General features: G+C 47.8%; 1 pseudogene across 1 annotated transcript in view; it reads left to right on the top strand.

Moving 5' to 3' along the window:
* Nucleotides 1-26,354, top strand: part of LOC146866933 (lysine-specific demethylase 5B-like) — a 623,554-nt pseudogene that overhangs the window by 95,767 nt on the left and 501,433 nt on the right. The window contains exon 5 of the transcript XR_014966711.1: nucleotides 21,208-21,563. The product of XR_014966711.1 is annotated as a lysine-specific demethylase 5B-like (transcript). The remainder of the gene's footprint in view (nucleotides 1-21,207; nucleotides 21,564-26,354) is intronic.

A 26,354-nucleotide genomic window follows, 5' to 3' on the forward strand; every position in this document is an offset into this window, starting at 1 on the left:
ATAGCCACGCCAGGGCAATATCATCCAAGTATTTATTTATCTCAGTTGGGGATACCGCCGGCCCGGCAGTGTATAAATGAGTATAGTGGTCCTCGAAACAATGTATGATAGAGGGGGTGTCATATTGAAATGTATTATGGCTATCTACAATTTGAGTTATGTACGATGCAGTGTGTGTGGGCCGTAATCTACTGGAAAGTGTTCTACCTGGCCTACCACCTTCTCCATATGCTCTGGCTGTGTTTTACGGGAAAGGTATTTAATTTCGTCATCTGCAAACTCGTGATATTTATCCATTTGACTACGAATTTCAGCTAATAGTTTAGGATTCGGTGTGGACATGTATGCGTTCTCCAGTTTCGTAATGTCTGCTTCAATTTTGGACAACTGTGTTTGAATGTCCTTGAGTATACCGGCATGTTTACCTATACAGAAGCCCCTAATGGTTACCTTAAAAGCCTCCTAAAATACTTAAGCACTACTCACTGAATCAACGTTGTGTGTAAAGTATTTCGTAATAGCCTGACGTAGCTCTACTCTATATACTTGATCTTGTAGTGCGCTAGGATTTAGGCGCCATGTAAATTGACGTGGAGTGTGGGTGCGGATGGCCAATTCTAAGCTAACCAGAGCGTGATCAGAAAGAGTTTGGGCAAGTGCGTGATGGCGGTCGTACAGGCGTTTATATCAGCCGTGGCTAACCAGAAATCAATTTGTGACCAGGTGTTGTGTGGTAGATGGGGTGGCGCAACCTCCATAAATCGTACATAGTGTGGTCGTCCATACCTTCCTTAAGTACCTTGGTGGAGTGTTTTCCATATCGATCATTACAAGTGGACTTGTCCATAACGGGGTCTATGCAAGTATTAAAATCTCCACCCCATAATATCGCAGAGGGTGGGAATGAGTGTAATTTGGCCCATATGTCAGTGAAAAAAGAGGGATCTTCTACGTTTGGTCCATATACATTTACTATGGTCTTGACAGTTCCTCCAAAATTGTGCAAGATAATCACATATCTCCCTTGATCATCGTGTATTGAGTGGAGCAGATTAAAGGGGACATTTTTCTTAATGAGTAACGGACTCCTCTAGCATAAGTGGAGTAGGATGACGCAAACCTGTAAGCGGCACATCTAGCCCCCACCCGACCTTCTGTTACGTTAGTAAGATGTGTCTCTTGCAGACTAGCAATATCTACCTTGTGACGATCTAAATAAGCAAAGATCTTATGTATTTTCTGTGGATTGTGTAGGCCCCTAACATTCCATATCATAAATGTGATTTTCTTCGCGGTTAATGGCCTGCTATCCACTGCTGCCTGCGATAATTATAGAAATAGGATAACTGCGTCTAGACCTGCATAACATAAAGACAATTCTCTCCGCGCTGACCAATTTTTCAGTTTTTTCTCCCTCCCCTCACCCACTTCGCCATCCCAATTACGGCAAAGACAAGGCCCCTAATCTGATAAGCATATCCCTTCCCCTCAAACATTGCTTACTAAACAAGAAAACAAGGTTGTGGTGTACACAACGGTGGTGGGAGTGGCCAGCCTAATACCCCGAAGAATAATATCCACGGGGGGTCATGTTACGCTCAGCAAGTGGTATAGTGAACACACTCAATGACAACAACTTGGAAAAAACAGGCTAATACAGTCCATAGGAAATAATGGTATACATATCCCGGGTAGTTACATGTTAAGTAGTATCAGCGTTATACAATATTTAAGCCAGCTATTGCACCGATAATTAAATACAACTGTCACTTGTCTGAGTCCATGGTGCACCAGTACGGAGCGCCATCTGTGGCCTCCACTTCAGAAGAGTCCCAGGTAAACTTAATTCTTGCAGACAGCATTACTCAACATCTGAAATAGTCCCCAGTTCATCTTGTGCGCCTCTAGGGGACGGTTTCGTTTTCAAGTATTTAAGTACTTCAGTGGGTGTGTTGTAGACTCTATTACTTTCATCTGGGATCCTCAGACGTGCCGGGTATACCATTGCATAAGGAATGTTCATGTCTCGCAGTTTCTTCTTTACGTCCAGGAATTTTTTCCGGGCTTCTTGGACCTGGCCAGTGAAATCTGGGTAGATAGAGACAGCCATTTCGTCATGAGTGAGAGTACCCAGTTCCCGACCCTTACGGAGCGCCGCATCGCGGTCCATGTAGTTGAGTAGTTTGACTATAATGGGGCGCGGTCTTGCCCCCCCCGGCGGCGGAGGCGGTGCAAGCGATCTGTGTGCTCTCTCCACAATGAAGACTTCCGAGAAGGTTTCTCTGCCCATTAGTGTGGTCAGCAGAGTTTCAATATATCGTTCCATGTTTCCTGTGTTGGCCGTCTCCGCAATACCCATGACGCGCAGATTGTTGCGGCGTGACCTCGCCTCCAAATCTTCGGTCTTTGCCAGTACCGCTGCTAGGGTTTTATCCATTGTTGTTTCGTTTCCAGTTGGTGTTGAGCGTCCTCCGCGTCTGATATGCGGCGCTCCACCATATCAATTTTTTCGATATGCCTATCCAACCGTCCAGACATTCTATCAACACGTTATGTTAAGGAGTCTATTTACCATCAATATTTGACAGTGTCGATTGGATCGTCAGGAACATAGCTTGAAAATCCACTGCTGTGCCCGCGGTTCCTGGCAGTGTCTGTGTCTGGCCCCGAGGCATCATCTGCTGAACTCTGTCGTTTTTTTGGACTGGTCAGTGTGCAGTTTGGGTTGATTTTTGTCCGGTTTACCCATGTTCAGTGCTCGCTTTATAACTCTCAGTGCGCAAGGAAGTAAATGGTGGGCTGTGTCTTCCTAGCCTGTAGGACTATAGTTCAGTCGTGCGATTCAGCCACACTCAGGGTTTCACACTAATCGACTTAGGCATAGCAAAGCGCCAGGTCCCAAGACTCCCAGTACTTCTTTGGCCAGGAGACCAGTGCGTACAATTTAGGCTGTGAGAACGTAAGACTGCAGTTCCACGCCGTTATGAGTTGTGCCGTCACACACGTGGTGCATATGCACCAGGTGCAGTCTGCGCTCTGGCCTTGGTCGGTAGATACAGTAGGTCACTCACCGTGCGTGTCTAGCACAGTTTAATAAATAACTGTCCCGGTTGTTGAAATCCTGTCCACTAATTCGTAGGATTGGTAGCAGTATTCCTTAGATCAAACCAACACGTGGAGGCCTGCATGCACCAGTATCTCAGACAGTCGGGTGAATGGGGCAGCGGGGGGGCGGGGGTAGTAGTAAACTTGTGCCCAGTGTATATATATACGCCCAGCTGTATGTCTCTTAGGGCCTGGCAGATTGTAGTAATGAGCGCCGGTGCTGCAATATCAGCAAGGACTGCAGCTGCGTCACACAGTTTCCCTTGACTGCCCGCACCATGAAGAGCGGAGTTACTTTGCAGTGTGGGGGGTATCCAGCCGTTACAGCCTTGTGGCAACATGCGGGGGTCCACAGTGCGGCGCTGGTTCAGAGCGTGCCCGTCGTCGCCGTTGTTCCCAGCCTCTGCATCGCACCCAGCCTCTGCATCGCCCCTGCCCCTTCCCCACCTTCAGCGGTGGTCAGCGGTGTCTGCACGGGTGCCGGAGGTCCGAGGGCGAAGAACTGGAGGGTGAAGAACTAGAGGGCAGTCTCCCCGTTCTCACTGCAGTAGCTTGTCCTTGTCAGGGAGGGCCCGCCTCGCAGTAGTCGCGCGTCTCACTCACCAGACCTCACGTAATCGGCACGCCGCCCGTGCGCCTCACCTCAGTATAGGCCGCGCCCAGGCTCAGATTCTTCGGCAGTGTGGCGGGTGTTCGGCACTGTCTGCAGCGGCGATTTTTGGTATGGCCAGTCCCTCCACTCTCCGGAGGCAGGATATGGTAGTTTTATGGCGATAGTTGCATTGTGCGTGCAGGATACATGCAGGATAGAAACACGACCGGAGGAGCTCGCTCACAGAGCGGCCATTTCCAAACGTGGCTAGCTCTGCCCCCAACACTATCAACCTTAGCCCAAGAACTATGGAGATGGGCAATCCCAAGTACAATAGACTTACTAGCAATACATCTTCCAGGGAAGGACAATATAGAAGCAGACAGGCTGAGAAGGCAAGCATCAGCATCCCACAAATGGGAAATGAATCAATCAGAAATCCTAAAGATATTCAAGAAATGGGGAACTCCACAAATCGACCTTTCGGCAACACCCCAAAATGCAAAATGCCAAAACTTCGCATCCAGGCAACCGTGCAGACAATCCCTAGGGAATACGCTATGGATAGACTGGTCAGGGACATTTGCTTAAGCTTTTCCCCCCCGATACCACTGCTACACAGGGTACTCAACAAGTGCAGGATCAGCCACATGACATTAATACTCATAGCACCTCAGTGGCCCAGACAAACCTGGTTCTCACAGATAATGGAGATGACTCAAGGGGCAATGCACAAATTACCCAACAGAAAGGACCTCTTAACACTGCAAAACGGAAAGGTTCTACACCCAGAACCAGAGAGCCTAAGCCTGGCAGCATAGCTCCTGAGGGCATAGAATTTACTCACCTCAACCTACCAAAGAGCACAATGGCAGTACTCAGAGAAGCAAGAAGACCTACGACTGTGAGAAAGTGCCATCTTTCTTGCATGGTATGCCCCCACTTTTTGCTGAATTGCTGAATGTACTTTGACTGAGTGTGCCCTGGACTCCTGCCAATCGGGTGCCCAGGGCCTATGTTCCCTAAACAAACCAAACCCAAATTGGCAAACCCTGGCCACATGTCAGCTCCTGGTAAATGGTACCCTAGGTACTCAGGGCCTTGTGACCGGGGAAGGCCTCTAAGGGCTGCAGCACTCCTTGTGCCACCCTTAGAGGCCCTGTACCCTTACACACACACACTGCCTTTGCAGGCTGAGTGTTTGGGTGCAAGACAAAAACAAAGTCGGCATGACACACATCCCTGTGTGCCATGCCCATCACCTACACTGCCATGGCATACATCAGTCACCCCTCTAGCTGGGTGCCTTATGCCAATGGTGTGGGCACAGGAGCAAGAGCCCTGTGCCCCTACAGTGCCCATGTCCATTCCTGAGCACTGTAAGTGCAGTGCTGCCATTTAAGAGTACATGGTGCTGAGAGCTCGTCAAACACGAGCTCCACAGCACCATAATGGCAACACTAAAGACTGAGAAGTTTGGTATCAAACTTCTCAGCACATTAAACCCACACTGATGCCAGTGTGGGATTTAATGTACACAGCACCCCAGAGGGCATCTTAGAGGTGCCCCCTTAAACCTAACCTACAATCCACGTCTGCTCTGAGGCTGCCTAGGCTGCCACCCAGCAGACATGTTGCTGGACCCCTGGGTAGGAGAGCCCCTGCTCTCCTGGGCCTGCAACAATGCACATCCTGGGCGAGGTGCTAAATCTCCTCCCCAGGATGGGCAGGGGGAAGCTTCAAAGGCATGCCGCCTCTGTGAGCTTCCCCAGGCCCCTGCAACCTGGCGGGAAGCTTTGGCCGGAAACCCCAAATAAGGACAGGGGATGTGCCAGCCTGCCAACCCCACCCCTCAGGTGGGGGAGGCGAGGTGAAGCACTTCTCCGGGCTCTCGCCATCTTGAAGATGGGGAGCCCTACCCTATTAGGACTAGGCTACTGCCCCCCTCCCACAGGAGAGGGGCAGGATAGGGGGTGTACCCACCCCAGGACAGGGACCCATTGGTCCCTGCCCTTCACCTACCTGTAACGCCCCTAAATCTAGTATTTAGGGGCACCCTGTACCTTCCTTCCCCAGATTCCAGATTCAAAACTACAAAGAGCAAGAAGAAAGTAGACCTGCCCTGCAGCTGCTAAAAAGAGGAAGACACCAACTGCTTTGGCCCCAGCCCTACCGGCCTGTCGACCCTCGAACCTGCTCCTGCTCCAACCCGGCATCTCTTGTGGCCAGCAACCTCACCAACCCCGGAGGACCTGGCTACCTTTTGGCTCTAAGCCCCTGGGACTCCCATGAGTAGAGGCTCTACTCAAAACCTACCTCTAATCCCTGGCAGCAGCGCGGAACCGCGAACCCAGCACACTCTGCACCAGCCAAGTCTGGCCAGTGCCGGAGTGAACAAAGACCCCGAGGACGACCCCACGGCGACTGGGACCCCAAGTCCGGCACCCAAGGACCTCCCTCGACACTCCTGAAGAAGCCTGCAGCCTCAGAACCAGGTGCCCCCCCTACCGCGATCAACAGAGGGTAACATTTCCCGACACCAAAAGGCACCCCTGCACGCGGCGCCCCGCGGCCCCCTGTGCCCAATCCCGGGTACCTACCTATCCTCCAACTACCCAACTTACCTCTCGAAGTGGTGGTGGCACCTGAAGAGTCCTCGTCCCCGAGCTTGCAGTCTTTTTCTAAACCGGAGATTTCCCATTGAAATCAATTGAGCGCCCAAAGGCTCAAAAGCACTCTGCACCCAGCCGCCCGAGTGGCCCTGGCAGTGAAAACTCTACACCTACCTACTTCCCCACTTGCCCTACGTAAGTGACCAGGAGCCCAGCTCCCACAGCCGCGTGGCTTGCCAGTCAGCAGCCACCAACCAAGGCCCCCCTATCCCTCATAGGATAACATTGGGCCTAACTCTCTCTGCACCCGGCCGCCCTAGAGCCGCTGAGGGTGAACCAACTGTACCTACCTGACCCTGGGGGACCCCTGAGTCTATGCCCAGAACCTCAACTCTGCCAGTCGAGTACTTACCCTTAAACCGCTAACTCTATTTTCCTCATAGGGTAACATTGACTGGCTTTTTCCTGAAATTTCTTCTAAGTGTGGACTTTTCAAATCTTAAAATATTCACCAAAAATCAGCCGAGTAACGAAAACGAAATTACTCACCTGCTCTTAGGTGAGCTCCCAGTGCTGGATCTTGGTGCCCAGCACTGACTCTGAAAAATACTTACAACTGCACTTACCCTTAACCCAATTTTCTTCCATAGGAAACCATTGACTGTTTTTCTGTGAAATTTCTTCTGTGTCGATTTCTGCAATCTTTAAATATTCTTCAAAAATCGTATAATATTTGAAAACGTAATTACTTACCTGTTTTGGATAAAGGTCCCAGTACTGAGTCTAGGCACCCAGTACTGGATTACAAAAGTAACGAGAACATACTGTACCTGCAACTTGAATTTTCTTCCATAGGGAATCATTGACTGTTTTCTTTTAAATATTTTCTAAGTGTCAACTTTTAAAATAGCTAAATATTGTTTAAAAATCATTACAGTAATTAAGTCGACTTTCATCACTTGATTCTGAGTACTGTCCCAGGACTGAATCTAGGATCCAGTCCTGGAATTCCAAAAGTAATCTAAAAAGTAATCTGTTGCAAATAACTTTAATTTACCATTGAGCTCAATGCATTGTTGTGTTTAAAAATAGAGTTGCCTACTGCAACCACTTGTAACTGTTTACAAAAGTCAATTGCATTTTGCAAAAGTATTTATATGAAACATATCATTCTGAGAAAGTGTATTTTAAATCCAAGTGTTGGTTCTAAAATAAAACAAGCATATATTTTTTATATATAAACCATTGGACTAGAGTTCAGTTATTGAGTGTGTGAGACCATTTGCTGACTGAGTGTGTACAACAAATGCTTTACACTGTCCTCTGATACTGCCTTACTGCTCGGCCAAGCTACCACTTTAGAGAGTAAGGTTATATCTAACTTTAACCTCTGTCAAACCCTGGGGGACTGTGGACTCTGTACACCCTGTACCTATTAAGGAACAGTATATACAGAGCCACTTTCTCACAACGACAAGTAAGTGTTACACAGCAAAATGGAAAAGATTCTCTAATTGGTGCCTTATAGAAAAACTGTCAAGAATTACCACAAGAGCATCAACAGTACTAAAATACTTAACATATTTACTACAAAATAAATTGAGCTACACATCTATAAGGGTACACTTAGCAGCAATGGTAACGTTCACAAGGGGAGAAACAGGGGAAAGTTTCTTCATATCCCAAGTGGTAAAAAGATTCCTAGAAGGAGTAAAGAGAATAGCACCTCCAAGAAAGGTGCCACCACCGACATGGAATCTCAATGTAGTACTAGCTCAAATGATGAAGGCACCATTCGAACCACTCCACAAAGCAACACTACAAATGCTCACGCTAAAAACTGCGTTTTTAGTTGCTATTACATCACTACATAGAATAAGTGAATTGCAAGCTCTAAAACTGCAAGAGCCCTACTTCCAAATACATAATGACAGATTCATCATGAGAACTGATCCACAATTTATGCCAAAGGTGGTATCGAAGTTCCACGTAAACCAAACTATACAAATACCACGGTTTTTTCCAAAAACCAAAGACACAAGCAGAAAGGGCATTACACACCCTGGACGCCAGAAGGGCAGTTATGTACTACATAGAAAGAACCAAAGAATATAGGAAAACAAAACCCTTCTTTATATCATTTACCAACCGTTTTCTTGGACGACCAGTCACAAAGAATACCATTGCAAGATGGATTGCACAAGCCATACAGTTTTGCCACAAGCAGGGAGAAAGGAGCAACAGTAGCTTTTCTAGCAAGTACGCCTATTCAAGCGGACTGCCAAGCAGCAACATGGTCTTCAGTGCACACGTTCACAAAGCACTATTGCATGGATATTCAAATGAATGAAGAAGCACAAGTAGGACAAAAGGTCTTGCAGCATATTTTCACAAACCAACGCTCATCTTCCACCCAACCACCACAAGACTAGCAAACCGCTACAAAGTCTATGCACAGCATAGTGAATCCAGAAAAGATTCACACTGCAAAACGTATAGTTTCTTACCTGTCGGTGTAGTATTGCAGCTTGAAGAATTTTCTGGATTCACTAGTGAACCCACCCTCCTCCGCCAGAAAGATGAGACAAGAGGAAGAAATAAATGAAACAAGAAAAAAAAAAAGAATCCGAAGATGGCGACCAAAGGTGGGAGCTTCCGGAGAAAGCACTTCATCTTCACAGAAGGATTCCAAATGGTGGTATGTCGACGCTCACCGGCCATGGGAAAGAAAAAAAAAGAAATACTACAATTCCAGATCCAACCACTAGATGGCGAAATAATGCACAGCATAGTGAATCCAGTAAATTCTTCAAGCTGCAAAACTACACCGACAGGTAAACTATACGATATCCCTCTTACCCTCCACCCAAGGTCGTGGATATAAATCAGTAATCCAGTCTGCTAAAGGTTCTAGTGGCAGGAGTGTGGCAGGAAAACTGTCGAGTGGTTGGGTGGCGTTCTCGCCATATATCGATCAAGTGAATGCCCTCTAGAATGTCTCGTAGTGTGCCAGTCATACGAACTTAGTGTGGGGTCGTAGGGGCTCACGGTTGACTGAACCGTCAAGGATGCAATTAACATCTCCGGCTAACAATATTGATGCCCCCAGATATGGTGATGCCGCATCCGTTAGGGCGGGGAAAAAAAGAGGAGCAGCTGTCGTTGGGGGCATTTACGTTAATAATGCACAATTCCCTACCATCAGACTTCCCATACAGGATAACATATCTCCTTTCTGGGTCAGTAACATGATGCAGATGCTGAAAGGGAACCCCTGGAGCCACCCAAATGAGAGCCCCTCTAGCAAATCCAGAATATGAGGTAGCATATAATTGCCCTCTCCAGCATTTTCATAAAAACGATATAGTATCCCCCCAGATATTTGTCTCTTAACAGACATGCCACAGCTATTTTGTACCTTTTCAGGTAGGCAAATACTCTAGAACGTTTTTCTAAGGCAACTATGCCTCAGACATTCCATGTAATCAACTTAGTCATGGTGGCTGCCATGAAGCATACAGGTCATGCATGCTACCGCCTCACGGCCATTCCGCCTCAAGCCATTCATGCAACCTTAAACATGTAACCATCTGTGAAAAGCTGGGTTTCTGTTGCAGTTACCCCCCACTCTTGCCAGAACTACTGATGAACTTTGACTTGATGTGCCCTGGGTCCCTTCCAATCAGGTTCCCAGGGCTCTTTCCCAAACCTGTACCAAACCCAATTGGCACCCTATCCACAGGTCAGCCCCTGGTAAATCTTACCCCAAGTACCCAGGGCACTGTGACCAGGGAAGGCCTCTAATGGCTGCAGCACTTATTGTGCCACCCTTATGGGCCCTTTACCTTTACACTCACACTCTGCCTTTGCAGGCTGCGTGTTTTGGTGCAGAACAAAGTGAAGAGTCAACATGGCACACATCCCTGTGTGCCATGCCTACAACCCACTGCCCTGGCATAGATCAGCCACCCCTCTAGCTGGGTGCACTATACCAGTAGTGAGGGTACAGGTGCATGAGCCCTGTACCTCCACAGGGTCTAAGTCCATTCTTAGACATTGTAAGTGCAGTGCTGCCATTAAGAGTATATGGTGCTGGGAGGTTGTTGTGAGAAAGTGGCTCTGTATATACTGTTCCCAAATAGGTACAGTGTGTACAGAGTCCAAAGTCCCCAGAGGTTTGGCAGAGGTTAAAGTTAGATATAACCTTACTCTCTAAAGTGGTAGCTTGGTCGAGCAGTAAGGCAGTATCAGAGGACAGTGTAAAGCATTTGTTGTACACACTCAGTCAGCAAATGGTCTCACACACTCAAGAACTGAACTCTAGGCCAATGGTTTATATAAAAAATATATGGTTGTTTTATTTTAGAACCAACAATAGGTATCAAAATATACTTTCTCAGAATGAGATGCTTTAGTTAAATACTTTGCAATAGGCAATTGACTTTTGCAGATAATAGTTAGATTTGTTGCAATAGGCAACACAATTTCAAACGCAATAATACATTGAGCTCGATGTGAATTTTAAGTTATTTCCAAGTGATTACCTTCAGGATTACTTTTCTAACTCCAGGACTGTATCCTAGATTCAGTCCTGGGACAGTTCTTGGAAACAATAAGTACATTCGTTTTAGTTACTGTTATTTTTAAGCAATATTTTGCTATTTTAAAAGTTGACACTTAGAAACTTTTGCTAATCAAATTACCAATGTTATCCTTTGGAAGGAAATTCACTTAGCAGGTAAGTGGGGTTATGGTTACTTTTTCTAGGTCAGTGTTGGATCCTAGATCCAGCACTAGTGTAACACCTGTAAGCAGTTGAGAAACTACGTTTAAGTTACACAGGCGATTTTTAAGGAATATTTATAAGTTTGCAAAATCGACACTTAAAAGAAATTTCATAGAAAAACAGTCAATGGTTCCCTATGGAAGAAAATTCAAGTTACGGGTAAAGTATGTTCTCGTTACTTTTGTAATCCAGGGCTGGGCTCCAAGGCTCAGTACTGGGACCTCTATATAAAACAGGTAAGTAATTACGTTTTTACATTTGGTACGATTTTTAAAGAATATTTGTAGTTTGCAAAAATCGACACTTAGAAGAAATTTCACAGAAAAACAGTCCATGGTTTCCTATGGGAGAAAACTGAGTTAGTGGTAAGTACGGTCGTGAGTACTTTTCAGGGTCAGTGCTGGGCACCAGGATCCAGCACTGTGATCTCTCCTAATAGCAGGTGAGTATTTCCGTTTTCGGTTGATTTTTGGTGAATATTTTAAGTTTTAGAAACTCTACACTTAAAAGAAATTTCAGAAGAAACCAGTCAATGTTACCCTATGGAAGAAAAGTGAGTTATCGGCTTTTGGGTAAGTACTCGACTGGCAGAGTTAAGGTTCTGGGTACAGACTCAGGGGTCAGGTTGGTACAGTTGTTACACCCTCAGCGGCACTGGGGCGGCCGGGTGCAGAGTGAGTTAGGCCCAATGGTATCCTATGGGAGGCAGGGGGGCCTTGGTTGGTGGCTGCTGACTAGCAGGCCAGGCGGCTGTGGGAGCTGGGCTCCTGGTCACTTGCTCAGGGCAAAAGGGGAAGTAGGTAGGAGTAGAAGTTGCACTGCCAGGGCCACTCGGGCGGCTGGGTGCAGGGTGCAGGGTGCTTTTGAGCCTTCGGGCGCTCAATGGATTTCAAAGGGAAAGCTCAAGGACGAACAGAGACTGCAAGCTTGGGGACGAAGATTTTTCGGGTGCCAACACCACTTTGAGAGGTAAGTTGGGTAGTTGGAGGATAGGTAGGTACCCAGAGTCTGGCACAGGGGGCCGCAGGGTGCCGGGTGCAGGGGGTTCCTTTTGATGTCGGGAAATCTTACCCTCTGTTGATCGCGGTTGGGGGGGGTCCCTGGTTCTGAGGCTGCAGGCGTCATCGGAAGCGTCGAGGTGGGTCCTTGGGTGTCGGATTCAGGGTCACAGTCGCCGGGGGGACGTCCTCAGGGTCTTTGTCCAGTCCGGCACTGGCCAGGCTTGGCGGGTGCAGAGTGTGCAGGTTCCTGGCTGGTGCCAGGGGTCTGTTACTTGCTTTGAGCAGAACCACTGCTCGTGGGATTCCAAGTCTTTTACAGTCACAAGGCAGTCAGGTCCTCTGGTTTTTTTGAGGTTGCTGACCACTGGAGATGCTGCGGTTTAGCAGGAGCAGGTTTGAGGGTCGACAGGCCTGTAGGGCTGGGGCCAAATCAGTTGGTGCCTTCCTCTTGTTAGCAGCTGCACGGCTGGTCTTTTTGTTTCTTGTTCTTCTTGCTTGTTTCGGAATCGGGATCTGAGGAAGGAAGGTTCAGGGTGCCCCTAAATACTAAATTTAGGGGCGTTACAGGTAGGTAAAGGGCAGGGACCAATGGGTCCCTGTGAGACAGTGGCTCTGTATATACTGTTCCCAAATAGGTACAGTGTGTACAGAGTCCACAGTCCCCAGAGGTTTGGCAGAGGCTAAAGTTAGATATAACCTTACTCTCTAAAGTGGTAGCTTGGTCGAGCAGTAAGGCATTATCAGAGGACAGTGTAAAGCATTTGTTGCACACACTCAGGAAATGGTCTCACACGCTCAAGAACTGAACTCTAGGCCAATGGTTTGTATAAAAAATATATGGTTATTTTATTTTAGAACCAACAATAGGTATTAAAATATACTTTCTCAGAATGAGATGCTTCAGGTAAATGCTTTTGCAATATGCAATTGACTTTTGTAAATACTGGTTACAGGTTTTTGCAATAGGCAACACAATTTCAAACACAATAATGCATTGAGCTCAATGGAAGTTTTAAGTTATTTGCAATAGATTACTTTCAGTATTACTTTTGTAACTCCAGGACTGGATCCTAGATTCAGTCCTGAGACAGTTCTTAGAAACAAGTGATAAAAGTCGTCTTAGTTACTGTTGTGATTTTTAGGCAATATTTTGCTATTTTAAAAGTTGACACTTCGAAGAAATTTCATAGAAAAATAGTCCATGATTCCCTATGGGAGAAAATTCAAGTTGCAGGTTAAGTATGTTCTCGTTACTTTTGTAATCCAGTACTGGGACCTCTATCTAAAACAGGTAAGTAATTACGTTTACACAGTTGGTACGATTTGTAAAGAATATTTGTAGTTTGCAAAAATTGACACTTAGAAGAAATTTCACAGAAAAACAGTCCATGGTTTCCTATGGGAGAAAATTGAGTTAGTGGTAAGTACGGTCGTGAGTACTTTTCAGGGTCAGTGCTGGGCACCAGGATCCAGCACTGTGATCTCTCCTAATAGCAGGTGAGTATTTTCGTTTTCGTTACTCGGTTGATTTTAGGTGAATATTTTAAGTTTTAGAAACTCCACACTTAGAAGAAATTTCAGAAGAAACCAGTCAATGTTACCCTATGAAGGAAAATTGGGTTATCGTCTTTTGGGTAAGTACTCGACTGGCAGAGTTAAGGTTCTGGGCACAGACTCAGTAGTCTCCCAGGGTTCAGGTAGGTACAGTTGTTACACCCTCAGTGGCACAGGGGCTGCCGGGTGCAGAGTGAGTTAGGCCCAATGTTATCCTATGAGGGATGGGGGGGCCTTGTTTGGTGGCTGCTGTCTGGCAAGCCACGCGGCTGTGGGAGCTGGGCTCCTGGTCACTTGCTCAGGGCAAATGGGGAAGTAGATAGGTGTAGAGGTTACACTGCCAGGGCCACTCGGGCGGCTGGGTGCAGGGTGCTTTTGAGCCTTCGGGCGCTCAATGGATTTCAATGGGAAAGCTCCTGGTTGAACAAAGGCTGCAAGCTTGGGGACGAAGTTTCTTCAGGTGCCACCACCACTTCGAGAGGTAAGTTGGGAAGCTGTAGGTTAGGTAGGCACCCAGGGCTGGGCACAAGGGGCCGCAGGGCGCCGGGTGCAGGGGTGCTTTTTGGTGTCGGGAAATCTTACCCTCTGTTGATCGCGGTTGGCGGAGTCCCTGGTTCTGAGGCTGCAGGCGTCGTCAGGAACGTCGAGGTGAATCCTTGTGTGCCGGATTCGGGGTCACAGTCACCGGGGGGACATCCTCGGGGGCTTTGTTCACTCCGGCACAGGCCAGGCTTGGCGGGTGCAGAGTGTGCAGGGTTCGCGGTTCCTGGGCTTATGCCAGGGGTTAGGAGCTGGTTTTGAGCAGAGCCTCTGCTCATGGGAGTCCTAGGTGCTTGGAGCCAAAATGTAGCCAGGTCCTCCGGGATTTGTGAGGTTGCTGGCCACAAGAGGTGCCGGGAGGTAGCAGGAGCAGGTTCGAGGGTCGACAGGCCGGTAGTGCTGGGGCCAAAGCAGTTGGTGTCTTCCTCTTCTTAGCAGCTGCACGGCATGTCTTCTTTCTTCTTGCTCTTCTTAGTTTTTCGTAATTTGGAATCTGAGGAAGGAAGGTTCAGGGTGCCCCTAAATACTAGATTTAGGGGCGTTACTTGTAGGTAAAGGGCAGGGACCAATGGGTCCCTGCCCTGGGGTGGGTACACCCCCTATCCTGCCACTCTCCTGTGGGAGGGGGGCAGTAGCCTAGTCCTGATTGGGCAGGGCCTCCCATCTTCAAGATGGCGAGTGCCTGGAGATGTGCTTCACCTCGCCTCCCCCACCCGAGGGGTGAGGTTGGCAGGCTGGCACATCCCCTGTGCTTAATTGGGGTTTCCGGCCAGTCTTCCCGCCAGAGTGGGGGTGAAAACCGGTGGGGGCCAGTTTGCTGGGTACAGCAAGTGGCCTGGGGAAGCTCACAGAGGCGACATGCCTTTGAAGCTTCCCCCTGTCCATCCTGGGGGATTAGACCTAGCACCTCGCCCAGGATGTGCATTGTTGCAGGCCAAGGAGAGCGGGGGCTCTCCTACCCAGGGGTCCAGCAACCTATCTGCTATGTGGCAGCCTAGGCAGCCTCCCAGACCAGACGTGGATTGTAGGTTAGGTTTCAGGGGCATCTCTAAGATGCCCTCTGTGGTGTTTTGTGCATTAAATCCCACACTGGCATCAGTGCGGGTTTAATGTGCTGAGAGGTTTGATACCAAACTTCTCAGTCTTCAGTGTTGCCATTATGGTGCTGGGGAGTTCGTGTTTGACGAGCTCTCAGCACCATGTACTCTTAAATGGCAGCACTGCACTTACAGTGCCCAGTAATGGACCTGGGTACTGTAGAGGCACAGGGCTCATGCTCCTGTGTCCACACCACTGGCATAGGGCACCCAGCTAGAGGGGTGGCGGAGGTATGCCAGAGCAGTGTAGGTGGTGGGCATGGCACACAGGAATGTGTGCCATGTCGAATTTTTGTCTTGTCTTGTACCCAGACACTCAGCCTGCGTGTGTGTGTGTGTGTGTGTGTCTGTCTGTCTGTCTGTCTGTCTGTCTGTCTGTCTGTCTGTCTGTCTGTCTGTCTGTCTGTCTGTCTGTCTGTCTGTCTGTCTGTCTGTCTGTCTGTCTGTCTGTCTGTCTGTCTGTCTGTCTGTCTGTCTGTCTGTCTGTCTGTCTGTCTGTCTGTCTGTCTGTCTGTCTGTCTGTCTGTCTGTCTGTCTGTCTGTCTGTCTGTCTGTCTGTCTGTCTGTCTGTCTGTCTGTCTGTCTGTCTGTCTGTCTGTCTGTCTGTCTGTCTGTCTGTCTGTCTGTCTGTCTGTCTGTCTGTCTGTCTGTCTGTCTGTCTGTCTGTCTGTCTGTCTGTCTGTCCGTCCGTCCGTCCGTCCGTGCCGAGATCTGCCATGAGGTAGCTGCAGCCTGGGTCTCTAAGGGTGGCACAATGAGTGCTGCAGCCCTTAGAGGCCCTGGGCACCTGATTGACAGGAGTCCAGGGCACACTCAGTCAAAGTACATTCAGCAAAACGTGGGGGCATATCATGCAAGAAAGATGGCACTTTCTCACAGTCCCTTCCCTGGGTTGGGTACACCCCTTATCCTGCCACTCTCCTGTGGGAGGGGTGCAGTAGCCTAGTCCTGATTGGGCAGGGCTCCCCATCTTCAAGATGGTGAGAGCCCGGAGATATGCTTCACCTCGCCTCCCCCACCTGAGGCGTGGGGTTGGCAGAGGCTGGCACACCCCCTTTCCTCCCTTGGTGTTTCCCGCCAGTCTTCCCGCCACGGTGAGGGTCGGATCCGGTGGGGGCCAGTTGCGGAGTACAGCAAGTGGCCTGGAGAAGCTCACAAAGGCGGCATGCCTTTGAAGCTTCCCCTGCCCATCCTGGGGGAGGAGACCTCGCCCATGAGGTGCATTGTTGTAGGCCCAGGAGAGCGGATGGCTCTCTATCCTGGGGTCCAGCAACATGTCTGCTGAGTGGCAGCCTAGGCAGCCTCTCAGAAAGGACGTGGATTGTAGGTTAGGTTCAGGGGGCAACTCTGCCCCCTGAACCTAACTGTTGTGCATCTTACATTAAATCCCACACTGGCATCTGTGGGGGTTTAATGTGCTGAGAAGTTTGATACCAAACTTCTCAGTCTTCAGTGTAGACATCATGGTGCTGTGGAGGTCTTCCGAGGGGAGATTATCTGATGCACGCGGCAGTGACTGGAGCGATGCAGGAGCACTGGGGAGAGGGGCTCCTAGAGCCTACCACATCTGCGGCTTGTCAATACACCATGATGTCTGCTGGCACTTACAAGGCAGTGGCTTGTCTGTACTCCAGAATTATGCGCGAAACCTTACAGCCGATGGCGGCGCTGAAGGCGAAATGGGAGCTGGATCTACAGACCGAGATCCCTGACACCACGTGGGCGGGTATAGTGAGGAGGGCAAGGAAGGGCACAAGGAACGCACGCTTCCAGTTGGTACACTTTTATGTCCTCCACAGGGCCTACCTAACACCAGGTAAAATTGGGAAATATTTCGGTGTGAAGGATGCGGCGTGCCCTAGATGCGGCGCGATAGGAGCAGAGCTGGGTCATATGCTATGGGACTGCCCTCGCCTGCGCGAATACTGGAGGGAAGTGGGCGAGACACTGGCTGCGGTAGCGGACAGGGAATTACAATATAACAAGGCGGTCTGTGTCCTGCACTGGTTTCCCCACACGCCCAAGAACAAGACCACGAGTAAATTTATAGATATGGGCCTCCTCTTGGCAAAGAGGGAAGTGACGAGGCTCTGGAAGTCGAAGGGGAGCCCCGCACATAGGAGGTGGATTAATGAACTACGGAAATGGGCGGCGAGTGAAAGTACACTTAGATACCAACTGGAGTGTCGTAGGCCAGATGATAGGGCACTAGAGGCGGCCACAGAGTGGGAGATGTTGGTGCAGGCCCTGCGCAACAGCGAGATCGAGGAGGAGGAGGAGCCCTCTGATACTGAGGCTGATCCCCGGAACGTCCCAACCACACATACACAGTAGATATTCATTCACTTCTGATAAGTACCCAAGAATACATATTAAGGCCGGGTCCAGTCGTTGGCGAGGGCACTGGAGGGTGGAGAGGGAGGGGGATAGGGGGTTAGGGACTGGGGGGAGGGAGTGACTGGGTGGGAGGGAAGGGGGGAGAAAACTCAAAAGCGGAACGCAGACATGCTATAATGATATAAACAAATGTACAGGTTGCAATATGGTTAAGTGTAATGACCTACATGTTATCGCTGCCCGGCCTCTGGGATGTGGGCTCACAAGCTGTGTACGGAAGCCTCATGGCCAAGAAAGGAAAAGTACCGGCATTCGCGGTGCGGGGTCATTATGTATGTAAGCTGCTTATCTTTTTGTTCTGCAATAAAAACGGTTTAAAAAATAAAATAGAAATCATGGTGCTGTGGAGTTCGTGTTGACGACCTCCCAGCACCATATACTCTGAAATGGCTGCACTGCACTTACAGTGCCCAGGAATGGACCTGGGTACTGTAGGGGTACAGGACGTGTGCACCTGTTCCCACACCACTGGCATAGGGCACCCAGCTAGAGGGGTGACTGAGGTATGCCAGGGCAGTGTGTGTTGTGAGCATGGCACACAGGGATGTCGACTCTCTGTTTTGTTCTGCACCAAGACACTCAGCCTGCAAAGGCAGTGTGTGTGTGTGTGTGTGTCAGGGTACAGGGCCTCTAAGGGTGGCACAATAAGTGCTGCAGCCCTTAGGGGCCTTCTCTGGTCACAAGGCCCTGGGTAGCATTTACCAGGGGCTGACATGTGGCCAGAGACCCTATTGGGTTTAGGCTTCATGCAGTTTTAGGGAAGGAACACAGACCCTGGGTACCTGATTAGCAGGAGCCCAGGGCACACTCAGTCAAAGTACATTAGCAATTCAGCAAACAGTGGGGGCATACCATGCAAGAAAGATGGCACTTTCTCACACAATGAAGAAGTAGAGGGAGGATATGAGGATAACTACCAACCTCCCCCAGTTCATAGGGAGAGAAGGGCCCCAGTGGCCCTGACTCCAAAAATAAACCCCTCAGCACCTAGAGCCCACAGAGGTGGATCAGGTGCTGCTGAGGACTTTGAGGACAGCCTCAATGAGGACAACCTTTTAGCAAGGTTGACCAAAAGAGTGGATCTGGAGACCAGACTCCTGGCTCTAGAGAAAGAGAGAGCCGAGATGGGCTTAGCTCCCATCAATGATGGCAGCAATTTACTAAATAAGGATGAAGAGCAATCTTATCATCGTAAAATCCCCAAAGAGATTGTCCCTAAATATGAAGAGAGTGATGATATCACAAAATGGTTCACAGCTTTTGAGAGGACCTGTGAAATGAGAAAAGTGAAGAAGTCACACTGGGGGGGCGGGGGCACTCCTTTGAGAACTGTTTTCTAGTAACAGCAGTGACAGTCTCCTGACCCTTACAGGGGCAGTTGCTGGGTCTTATGACCTTATGAAGAGAACGCTGATTGAGGGCTTTGGACTCACAACTGAGGAATACAGAATTAGATTCAGAGGGACCCACAAACCCCAAAACCAATCCTGGATTGACTTTGTTGACTACTCAGTTAAAAGACTAGGAGGTTAGTTAACTGGACATAATGTGCATGATTTCAATGGACTTTACAATTTGTTTATGAAAGAACAAATTTTAAGTAATTGTACTAAGCAAAAGTTACATAAGCTTTTGGTAGACCTAGGTCTAATTTCTCCCCAAGAATTGCGAAAGAAGGCAGACCACTAGGTCAAGACAAGGGTGCCAAAAACAGCCACTGGGGGTGACCAAAAGAAAGGGGTTACAAAACCTCCCCAGGGGAAAGGTGGTGAGAATCCCCCAGATACAAATCCTGAGTCTTCAAAAGGGCCCCAAAAATCTGTACAGGGGAGTGGGACCTAAATCTCTTCCAAGTCCAACAATAGGTACAGGGGAAAGAACTTTGATCCCTTAAAGACCTGGTGTAACAACTGTAAGAAGTTAGGACACTTAACTGGAGATGCTACTTGTCCTAACAAGACACCCCCTACTCTACCTACAGCTACTGCTGGTGTCGCCATTCTCCAGATGGGATCAGCAGTGTGCCTCGATCAAATCTGTTTGCACACTGAAGCAGTTCTAGTCACAGAGGGGGAAGTTGAGTGTGACACTTTAGCTGTATGGCCACCCAACTTAAAGAATGATTTGCAATGCCCTTGGATCAATGGGAATAGAATAGAAGCACTGGGGGATACAGGTGCCAGTGTCACTATGGTGAGAGATATACTGCTTTCCCCAGAGCAATACCTGAATGGGAAACTTAGCTAGTCACCAATGCTGACAGTGTTATTGCTAACCATGCCATGGCTATGGTGACATTAGACTGGAGGCTGGTTACTGGCCCGAAACAGGTAGTGGTCTCTCCAAAGCTTCTAGCTGCATGTCTGCTTGGTAATGACCTGGAAACCTCAGCATGGGCTGAGGTAGAACTTAAAACCGATGCAGCAGTGCTGGACATCACTGAGATTGTGTGTCAAGACTAGAGAGCACAGAGCCGAAAGCAGGGTGAAAAAAGTGTTGGACCCTGAAAGTATGGCTCAACCTTCCAAGAGGAAAGGTAAGAAGACCTGTCCTCTATGATCAGTCACAATTGATCCTTTTCTGCAGGTCCAGAATGGCTCTACATAAATGGACGTCATAGCTCATAAATATTGTGCATACAGCACATCACTTGCCTGGAGAGGGAAATTCTTGCAGACACACTAATCAAACAGACATGCCTCGCGAGCGTTAGTTAAAGCAAACATTACTTACAGGTGTCTTCAGTCCATCAGGTGCCCATTATTCCACCATCCAGTGGCTGTGTTTGGAGTTGTTCGCTATTCTCATTTTCTTTTCTTTTGAGTGTCAACCAGTGGTGTGCAGAGCCAGCCCCCTAACATGTCGAAGGTAAGCCCAAAATTTCCCCCAATGCATAAATGCCAACTTCAGATTTGTTTTTCCACTTTTGCTTTCAGGAGCAAGGTTCAGAGCTCAACATTTTTTATTTCAAAATGTTGGTTTATGTTCCAGGATCGCACTCTGGCATGCCTATTCACAGGTCAATAAAATTTTTCTATTTTGAAACTTAAAATTGCAAGTGACATTTATACTATGGCTTATTTTGCTGTTGCATATAAACATTGCTGCAGACATAATCTACTGCACCCTACAGATCTGCAGCATATCACTCTTTTGTTGATTGAATGTGATTCTCCTGGGGTATGAAAATCGTCTATATTTTATAGACTTGAAGTAATCACATCTCCTATAATGCAAGTTTGTATGATATCCAGTGCCATTGGCCTTGTGGTGCTGGTGACTCCCAGGGTTCTCAAAAAAAGTTAATTGTTCAAGGTCCTAGTATCAAGGAAAACTGTAAAGCCTTTGACTGATTAATTTCTACACTGAAACTTAATTTTTGCAGAAAAGAAACCTTTTGTTTTAAAAGATAAAAAAATATAAGATTCATAATCAGTCCATTATTTCCTTTGTAGTATTTTTTTTCTTGATCCTATGAATGTACACCGTATCTGCACTTACTAAATTCATTTCTTGATTTTAGGAACATCTGACCAGAGTTGAAGATTTCCTACAACAGAGCCAAAGACTCCTCTCTGAGGAGAAGCCCAATGTCTCTGAGCTACAAGAACTACTGGATTTCAGCTTTGAGTTTGATATAGAACTTCCGCAGATCGGGGAGTTGCGCGAGAGGCTCGAGCAGGTTCGATGGTTACAAAATGTAAATCAGGCATGCAGCAATTCGAACACCCTGACCTTGGATGATATGAGACGACTCATAGACTTAGGAGTTGGTTTGGCTCCTCATGTTACAGTGGAGAAAGCAATGGCGAGGTTGCAAGAACTGCTGACAGTATCTGAACACTGGGATGATAAGGCCCGAAGCCTCATCAAGGCCAGGTAAACAATTCTGACTGCTGTCAGTGTCAATATATATAGTACCCAATGCTCTCAAATGTTGAATGTGACTGTGCTAATGGTGGGAGAAATATTGTATCACCCCATATGCTGACCTTGTCTGCATCGCCATGGTCTCTCGTGCTCAAAATGAATTTCTGATAAGCCTAAGCACTGGGTTTGGGCCTCTAATCTGCATTAGCCCCTGCAAGTTTTCTTAAATGCACCTCTCCACAGAAAACTGTTTGTACCCTCTTTTTGTACACTGGAACAACATGTTCATGTGGTAGGGGCTTGGTTTTGAGCTGGTTATGTGCGTAGTTTGATCATCTTTTTTTTTTTTTTTTTTTTTTTTTTAAACTTTTTTTAAACTTTTTTTATTGAGTTTTGAAAAACAGAACAATGCAAGAATATCGGCTGTGCAGATCAGTAGGAACAAATGCGGAGATACATCATTACACTCCCCCCTCATATACAAGCAGCAGTTCGATATTATGGCAGCAGACCATAGAAAGACCCCCCATTCAGAGCCCACCCGTCTCCTCCGCCCGTGCCCATCTAAGGGAAATGACTCAGTCAGGGCTCCCCAACCATCTGCAGTGGGCACCCCCATTTTCGGCACAGCTCCACCAATGCAGCCCGCACAGCGAGCACTCCTTCCCCCCAATCCCCACAGGGAGGACCACCATAGCTACCCCACTCCCGTGGGTACTATTCCAGAGCTGGCACGCGTTGGGGAAGCGCACGGGAGGTTAGCGATATAAGTCTTGTAGGGGCCCCAGATATCCTTGGGACGCGCAACTGCAGGGAGGAGACTGGCATATATCTCGCTGTTTGTGCTGCAATAAGCTAGTTTGATCATCTTTACCACTGAAAAGATGTTGTTATGTTTCAAGATGTAATTGGAATTTTGCAAAAGCCAGGAAATTTCTTTTAAATTGGAGACAAAATGACCTCTAAGTTTCTCTAACTAAAACATCGGCATTGTAGGATTCATTCTCACTGATAAACATTAAAGTAGAATAGTCCTGCTTATGTGTGGGGACACCTGAAAACAAACTTACACACACACACTCCCTGCATGTATCGCTGTGGATGCACATGCTTACCGTACCTTTGCCATCTATTGTGTGGCTCGTACGTTTGCAAGTTACTTTCTCTCAAGTCACAAGGTGTGGTGTGACTCCTCCTCTTCGAGTAACATGAGCATTGACTCGATGTTGGGTAGTTTTTCCGGCTTCGGGTGGCAGTAGGAGTGGCTCCCTACTGGCTAGTAGCCAACTCAGTTGCAATTCTCGCCCTCTATCATAGGACACAATGGGAGGAGAAAGGAGGCATCCTCAAAAACCTCCTGAAGCAAGTTTGAAAAAGATGGTGAAGAGCCAGTGTAGGAAAGTGGCCCTTTTGGCACGGTTACCCCCCCGCTTTTCCCTGACTGATGCATATTTGACTGAATGTGCACTGGGTTCCTGCTAAGCAGGTTCCCAGTGCTGTGTTCTTTCCCAAAACTGTACCATTGTTTCCATGATTGTTGCACCTCTGGCCCACATAAGTCCCTTGTAAAAGGTACCTGTGGTACCAAGGGCATTGTGACCAATGAGGGTCTCTAAGGGCTGCAGCATGTATTGTGCCATCCTAAGAGACCCCTCACAAAACACAAGCATACTGCCACTGCAGCCTGCGTGTTTTGGTGCAGATAAAGTTAAGAGTCGACCCGGCACACATCTGTGTGCCAGGCCTACCTTCACTGCAAGAGGCATACGTAAGTCACCCCTACAGCATGCCTTACAGCCCTAAGGGAGGGTGCACTATAATTCATGTGAGGGCAACGGCATGAGCAGATACTCCCCCCTGCAGTGTCTTAAGTCCATTCTTAGACCTAATTGCACAGTGAAGCCATCCTGAGTACATGGGCTAGGAGCTTGTCACTACGAATGCCACAGCTCCATGATGACTTCACCGAATTCCAAGATGTTTGGTACCAAACATTACAGATTAATGAGCCCACACTGATGCCAGTGTTGGATTCATTGATAAATGCACTCAGAGGGCACCTCAGAGGTGCTTTCTTAAAGACTGCCAAACCACTAGTGTGTGACTGACTGGTCTGCACCAGCCTTCCATCTTGTAGGAAGCTGACTCTCAATATACTATACCAGTAGGAGGTATAGTGTGCACAGAGTTCAGGGAGTCCCAAAAGGTGTGTGTGGTAATCATAATCAGAAGTCCGTTAGCTGAGGTGTATATTCTATAGATGGTTTATTTAAGCTTAGTTACAAGGTATGTTCCTGTTAAGTCGATAACAGCCCCACCAGGAGCAGCCTCCTTGCTGCTCAGCCTGCACACTCCAACTGGCACTCAGCACATCACCAGGCACCCATGCATTTTATGACCTCACCAAGCATTCAGCACTCATCCTGGCTGAGCAGTAGGGAAGGTGTAGCTAAGGAAAAGGAATGCAATCGTTAACTCACAACATATCCCCTTTCCTTAGGGAAACCATTGACAGAATTAATGTAAATAAATGGAAAACATGCATATGACCCAAAAGGAAGAAAATGGAAGATAGAACTACATTGTCAAATCAATAAATACATTAAATTCACAAATAATTGATTAAACATTCTTAATGTATACATGTATGGAACATTCTTAATGTATAACTGTAGGAAAGTGGCTCTGTATATACTGTTCCCAAATAGGTACAGTGTGTACAGAGTCCACAGCCCCCAGAGGTTTGGCAGAGGCTAAAGTTCGATATAACCTTACTCTCTAAAGTGGTAGCTTGGTCGAGCAGTAAGGCAGTATCAGAGGACAGTGTAAAGCATTTGTTGTACACACTCAGTCAGTAAATGGTCTCACACACTCAAGAACTGAACTCTAGGCCAATGGTTTGTATATAAAAATATACGGTTTTATTTTAGAACCAACAATAGGTATCAAAATATACTTTCTCAGAATGAGATGCTTTAGTTAAATACTTTGCAAGAGGCAATTGAATTTTGAATGCAATAGTTAGTTTGTTGCAAAAGGCAACACAATTTCAAACACAATAATACATTGAGCTCAATGTGAATTTTAAGTTATTTGCAATAGATTAATTTCAGGATTACTTTTCTAACTCCAGGACTGGATCCTAGATTCAGTCCTGGGACAGGTCTTGGAAACAAGTGAGTAAATTCGTTTTAGTTACTGTTGTGATTTTTAGGCAATATTTTGCTATTTTGAAAGTTGAAACTTAGAAGAAATTTCATAGAAAAACAGTCAATGATTCCCTATGGGAGAAAATTCAAGTTACAGGTAAAGTATGTTCTTGCTACTTTTGTAATCCAGGGCTGGGCTCCTAGGCTCAGTACTGGGACCTCTATCTAAAACAGGTAAGTAATTACGTTTTGACAGTGGGTACGATTTTTAAAGAGCATTTGTAGTTTGCAAAAATCGACACTTAGAAGAAATTTCACAGAAAAACAGTCAGTGATTTCCTATGGAAGAAAATTGGGTTAGTGGTAAGTACGGTTGTGAGTACTTTTCAGGGTCAGTGCTCGACACCAAGATCCAGCACTGGGATCTCTCCTAATAGCAGGTGAGTATTTCTGTTTTCGTTACTCGGGTGATTTTAGGGGAATATTTTAAGTTTTAGAAACTCCACACAGAAGACATTTCAGAAGAAACCAGTCAATGTTACCCTATGGAAGAAATTTGGGTTATCGGCTTTTGGGTAAGTACTTGACTGGCAGAGTTAAGGTTCTGGGCACAGACTCAGGGGTCTCCCAGGGTCAGGTTGGTACAATTGTTACACCCTCAGCGGCACTGGGGTGGCCGGTTGCAGAGTGAGATAGGCCCAATGTTATCCTATTGGAGGCAGGGGACCCTTGGTTGGTGGCTGTGGGAGCTGGGCTCCTGGTCAATTGCTCAGGGCAAATGGGGAAGTAGGTAGGTGTAGAAGTTACACGGCCAGGGCCACTCGGGCGGCTGGGTGCAGGGTGCTTTTGAGCCTTCGGGCGCTCAATGGATTTCAATGGGAAAGCTCCAGGACGAACAAAGGCTGCAAGCTCGGGGACGAAGATTCTTCAGGTGCCACCACCACTTCGAGAGGTAAGTTGAGTAGTTGGAGGATAGGTAAGTACCCAGGAGTCGGGCACAAGGGGCCGCAGGGTGCAGGGGTGCCTTTTGGTGTCGGGAAATCTTACCCTCTGTTGATCGCGGTTGGGGGGGTCCCTGGTTCTGAGACTGCAGTCGTCGTCAGGAGCATCGAGGTGAGTGCTTGGGTGCCAGATTCAGGGTCACAGTCGCTGGGGGGACGCGGTTCCGAGCTGATGCCAGGGGTTAGAAACTTGCTATGAGCAGAGCCACTGCTCATGGGAGTCCCAGTTGCTCACAGTTACAAGTTAGCCAGGTCCTCTGGGGTTTGTGAGGTTGCTGGCCACAAGAGGTGCCGGGATTTAGCAGGTTCGAGGGTCGACAGGCCGGTAGGGCTGGGGCCAAAGCAATTGGTGTCTTCCTCTTCTTAGCAGCTGCACGGCAGGTCTTCTTTCTTCTTGCTCTTCTTTGCTTTTTCGGAATCTGGAATCTGGAGAAGGAAGGTTCAGGTTGCCTCTAAATACTAGATTTAGGGGCATTACAGGTAGGTAAAGGTCAGGGACTAGTGGGTCCCTGCCCTGGGGTGGGTACACCCCCTATCCTGCCACTCTCCTTTGGGAGGGGGGCAGTAGCCTAGTCCTGATTGGGCAGGGCCTCCAATCTTCAAGATGGCGAGCGTCCGGAGATCTGCTTCACCTCGCCTCCCCCACCTGA

This window comes from Triturus cristatus, chromosome 1_2, assembly GCF_964204655.1.
Source record: "Triturus cristatus chromosome 1_2, aTriCri1.1, whole genome shotgun sequence".
NCBI lineage: Eukaryota > Metazoa > Chordata > Amphibia > Caudata > Salamandridae > Triturus > Triturus cristatus.